At 42.2% G+C, this 5,623-nt stretch overlaps 1 pseudogene; it reads left to right on the top strand.

Moving 5' to 3' along the window:
• The first annotated feature begins 1,197 nt into the window (after positions 1–1,197).
• On the top strand, positions 1,198–2,112 carry LOC107528022 (aminoacyl tRNA synthase complex-interacting multifunctional protein 1 pseudogene; annotated as a pseudogene).
• Positions 2,113–5,623: the final 3,511 nt, after the last annotated feature.

Genomic DNA, 5,623 nt, shown 5'->3' on the forward strand with positions numbered 1-5,623 from the left:
GAAGATTTTGGCACCAAGAGTGGGGTGCTGCTGAAACCAAAAGCATGTGGCATTGGCTTTAGGACCAGGTGTTGGGGAGAAGCCTAAAGGGCCTTAAGGAGAATGTTAGTAAAGGCCTCAAGTGCTTCTAGAAGGTTGTTGGTGAGGGCTTAAAGGAAAGTAAGAGAAGTATTCTTGGAAACTGGAGAAAAAGAATTATGTGCCCAGGGGAAATTTTGTTATGTATCTAACATTGTTAGGTGATAGTGGAAACTTTGTCTCTTGCAGTAACATGAAAAGTAGGAAATGTAGCTAATAAACTCAGTAATCTAAGGAGATTTCTAGGCAAAATCTTAATAGTACCACTTGATTTCTCACTGCTTATGGTAAATTGCAAGAGGAAAGAGATTAGTTAAAGATGAAATGTTACACATGAATGATCTAGGACTTGCAGAGTTCAAAATAAAACTGTTTTTTTGCTCAGTCACTCCAAATGACTAACAATGCCAAAACTAAGAAATGGTTTCTGAGCAGAGGTCAAATCCAGGGCATTTTCAGGAAAACATGTTCTGAAAATCAAGCCAGAGGCGTAACTATGAAACTGTTTTTTAAAACCTCAGGAAGATTTAAGGTGGTGCTTCAAACAGACAAAGGCCTTTTAAAGATCTAACAAAAGGTATATCTAACAAAATTTCTCTAGTAAAACAATAGGGCTTTTAAGAATCTTCAGGACAAGGAGTCCAAGCTAGAAAAGGGGTTACTGCAAAGAAATTTATATACAGATTTTTGTCTAATAGGTTGTATTATAACTGATACATACAGCACCCACAAGGTTTCAAAATATATATATAAGCTTGGCCCTGGCTGGGTAGTTCAGTTGGTTAGAGCATCGTCCTGATATGCAAAGGTTGTGGGTTCAATTTCTGTTCAAAGTACATACAAGAATCAACCAATGAATGCATAACTAAATGGGAATGCAAATCAATGTTTCTCTCTCTCCCCCTTCCTTTCTCTCTAAAATCAGTTTTTAAAATTTTTTTAATATCTATATAAGCTTGAATTGAAAGGAACAGAAACAGTACAAATAGAAAAGAGAACTTTGCACCTGCAAACTTCTATGGGCAAGAATCAGCCTAGCTCACTGCTGTCGTGTGCGGGAGGCTGTGCCTACCTGCTCCCACCGGCTGAGGCTGCTCAGGTGCCCCGGGCTGCTGATTCATGACTTTCTGCCATTTCTTGGCAAAAATGCCAACCAATGATGCTGTTATGAAGAGACTGGAACAGAAAGGTGCAGAGGCAGACAAATCATTGACCATCTTAAGCAGCAAGTTGCTCTTCTTAAGGAAAAAAGCAATTTTGTAGGCCACTTTGAGAGAAGAAAAGAAACTTTGAGTTGAAAATGCTAAAGTGAAGAAAGAAATTGTAGAATTAAAGCAAGAGCTAATTCAGGCAGAAATTTTAAATGGAGTGAAACAAATACCGTTTCCAGCTGGTACTGCATTGCAAGCTAATTCCAATTCCTGAAACTGTGATACAGTCTATACCGCTCACAACCGTATCTTCCGGTGCCAAAGAACAGACAGGAGAAGAAAAGAAGGTGAAAGGGAGACTTGAAACGGAAGGAGAGAAAAGAGAAAACGCAGCCATCAGTAGCAGGAAGTGCGGACTCTGAGCCAGGGGATGCCCCCCGTCTGCATCATGGAAGCGGTTGTCCCGTCAGTGACGCAGTCCCTGCCTGTAGCAGACGTGGGTGCTGGCGAAGTGGCCCAGGAGTAGCCTGGGGAGTAAGTTCCTCGAACCAGGTGCGAAATCAGACAGCGATTTTTCTTTGTAACCTAAAACCTGCGAAGGTGGGGGGAGCGCTGTCTCTGGCAATGGTGGCCTGCGCTAGCTCACCACAGGAAGCCGAAGTCTTGGCACCTCCTCTGGGCCTGTTCTGGAGACAGAATCACTTTGATGCTTTTCCTGGAGACCCTGACCAGGAGTTGAATCCTAAGGAGAAGATTTGGGAGCAGCCCCAGCCTGGTCTTGACACTAATGATGAGCGTGTGGCTATTTACAAAGCAGCTCCCTATGAGGTGAAAGGGAAGAGTGTGCATGGCTCAAGCCATGACCAACAGTGAAATAACATAAGGTTTAGCCCCAGCCGGTTTGGCTCAGTGGTTAAAGCATCGGCCTGGGGACTGAAGGGTCCCGGGCTTGATTCTGGCCCAGGGCATGTACCCCTGTTGCAGGCTTGATCACCAGCCCTGGTCTGGGCTCGCGCGGGAGGCGACCAATTGATGTGTCTCTGTCACATTTAGGTTTCTCTCTCTCTCTCTCCCCCCACCTTCCACTTTTTCTGAAAAGCAATGGAAAAAAATATCCTCAGGTGAGGATTTAAAAAAAATAAAAAGTTAAAAAAAAAAAAAGAATCAGGCTAAGAAAACTAGTCACCTACAAACATAGGCTACTGTTTAAAAAAAAGAAAAGAATGGTTTAGAAGAGTAAGAGTCTAGAGGATAAAACCAAGAGCCACAGTAACTTCACAGCAATAGAACTAAACTAAATCAGGTAGCTGCGCCTGAGAAACCACACCCAGAAGCCTCATCCACATCTAGATGAGATCCTAGACTTTAAACTGATGCCATAGTGGAATTCAACTTGGAGAAGGGGTTGAATATACTTTGCATGTGGGAGGGATGTGACTTGTGATCAAAAGATGGACTGTGGCCCAGCTGGCATGGCTCAGTGGTTGAGTGTCTACTTATGTATGAACCAGGAGGTCGTGATTCGATTCCCAGTCAGGGCACATACCCAGTCCAGGTGCGTATGAGAGGCAACCAATCAGTGTTTCACTCTCCCATTGATGTTTCTCCCCCCTCTTTTCTCTCTCTCTCAAAAAAAAAAAATCAATAAAAACATATTTTATGCCCGGCCAGTGTGGCTCAGTGGTTGAGTGCCAACCCATGAACCACAAGATCACGGTTCAATTCCTGGTCAGGGCACCTGCCTGGGTTGCAGGCTCAATCCCCAGTAGGGGGCGTGCAGGAGGCAGCAGATCAATGACTCTCTCGTCATTGATGTTTCTATCTCTCTCTCCCTCTCCCTTACTCTCTCTGAAATCAATAAAAACATACTTTTTTTAAAAAAAACATGAACTGTGACAGATTGTGTTTTCCAAATATTTCCATAATAATATATAACATCCCACATGCTCTTTTATAATACTGACACTCCTCTCATCGAATGGTGAATCTAGATTCCCCCTTCTTGTGTCTTGTCTGGACTTCTGTGACCACCTAAACCAATGGAATACAATGGAAGCAATGCAGTGGACTTCCAAACTAGGTTAAATGTTATGCTCTGCCTTGCACCTTGTTATCATGGGCTTGTGGCTCTGACAACCTAGCCACCATGCAGTGAGAAGCCCAGGCCATATGAAGAGGCTACCTATAGATGTTCTGGCCAACAGCCCAAACTTGAGATAGCAGCCAACAGGCAATATTGACCACCATGCCTGTGAATGGTGAAGCCTTTGAGATGACTCCTGCCTCAGCCACGTCTGACTGCAGCTACAGGAGACCCCCTAAGTGAGAATAACCTCTGAGTCACCAGAACTGTGAAAGATAACAATAAATGATGGTTAATGTTAAGTCACTAAGATCATGTTTTAAGTCACTAAGTTAATGTTTTAGGACACTAGGTTCATGTTTAAGTCACTAATGTTTTAAGTCACTGCACTGATGTTTTAAGTCACTAAAATAATTATTAATGTTTTAAGTCACTAAGTTTTGAGATGATTCATTATCATAATTGATAAGCAGAGAAAACATGCAGAAGCCAAGGAGAGGAAGGAGAAGCCTGGAGAGAAGAGCCAACCCAGTCCCTGTAGCAAAAAGGGTTGACAGAGATAACAGGCCACTTGCCTTATGAGACAGAACTATATAGGCACAGGCATATGAGGGACAAACTGCATATGTCCAACCAATAGCATTCTACTTTGTGGATGTCAAGATACAGGTGGCACCCCTAAGCAAATCCAATATGGTAATAAAGAAAAAGAAAATTATTAGTTCTCTGTTCTCCGAGTCACCCTTCACTGGGTTTTCTTTCAGCCTCCATCCAACATGGACAAATATATACCATCAGAGATATATGTTGACAGGTGGTATAGATTTTGCAGAGGAGATATCATGGAGAAGAGTTGAAATTTTTTAACCCATTTCTAAACAACCACGAAGAACCAGGAAATAATACCTGAAAGTGGGCCTTAGGGAAGGGTTCTGTCCAACTCTTTGACAGGGAAGGGAAGTAGTGGACTGAGTTGGATGAGGTCCAGGGGTCATAAGTCAATACTGTGTTCTGTCTTCTCACCTACACTTCAGGGAAAGAATTTGTTTTTTTAATATATCTTTATTGATTTCAGAGAGAGGAAGGGAGAGGGAGAGAGAGAGAGAGAAACATCAATGACGAGAGTCATTGATTGGCTGCCTCCTGCATGCCCTTGACTGGGGGTAGAGCCTGCAACCCGGGCATGTGCCCTGACCGGGAATCAAACCCCGATCGCCTGGATCCTAGGTCGACACTCAACCGCTGAGCCACACCCAGCCAGGCCAGGGAAAGAATTTGTGTAGTAATCTTATAATGCTCAAAAATATTTTTTCAGGAGGAGATGTAACAGGGTAAAGGGATGAAGATTTTATTCTTTTCGCAGCTGTACGAATTCCTCAGAGGGAATTACTTAAGATGATATATTCAGACTATAAGTCCATGGGTTTTTAAAGAAACTTTGAGGCCTGGCCGGGCGTGGCTCAGCAGTTGAGCATCTGCCTAGGATCCAGGAGATCTCAGTTCAATTCCCGGTCAGGGCACATGCCCAGGTTGCTCAATCCCCAGTCAGGGGTGTGCAGGAGGCAGCCAATCAATGACTCTCTCATCATTGATGTTTTTCTCCCTCTCTGAAATCAATAAAGATATAGATATATTTTTTAATTTTACAAAAAAAAAGAAAGAAGGAAATCTTGAGAACTTTGAACATATCCAAACCTTGGAATTTAGGGGGTGGTTCATGGAATTACAACCTAAAATAAAAGAGGCGAGGAGGTTTCAGCAGACTTCCAGGCTACATATAGACCACAAAATAAACAAATGAATAAACAGATGAATTAATAAATAATTACAGCACAGTTGACAACTTCCTTCTCTTTTTAAAAAGAAAAATTTTTAAATGTTTTTGATTTTAGAGAGAGAGGAAGGGAGAGAAAGAGACATTGATGAGAAACATTGATCAGCTGCCTCTCACACACCCCCTACTGGGAACTGAGCCATAACCCAGGCATGTGCCCTGACCAGCAATCGAACCAGTGACCTCTTGGTCAACTGAACCACACTGGCCAGGGCAACACCTTCCCACTCTTGATTTTTATGGTTAGAAAATACATTTATTGTTTGAAAGTCGGGCTATTTTTAGCTCAAAATCTTTCAAAATAAAAAGAAAGTTAACTATTCCACTATAGGGTGTTAAGCTGAGACTTAAAGCTGATACCTAATTATTGAGTCTCTTGACCAAAAAAAAAAAAGTACAGAGATTGTGAAAAGAAAATGATTTGATCCTGTATTTTATTACAGAAGGCAGTCTAATTTTATTTTTTTTATTTTTTTA

Source organism: Miniopterus natalensis, chromosome 17, assembly GCF_054644295.1.
Source record: "Miniopterus natalensis isolate mMinNat1 chromosome 17, mMinNat1.hap1, whole genome shotgun sequence".
Lineage (NCBI taxonomy): Eukaryota > Metazoa > Chordata > Mammalia > Chiroptera > Miniopteridae > Miniopterus > Miniopterus natalensis.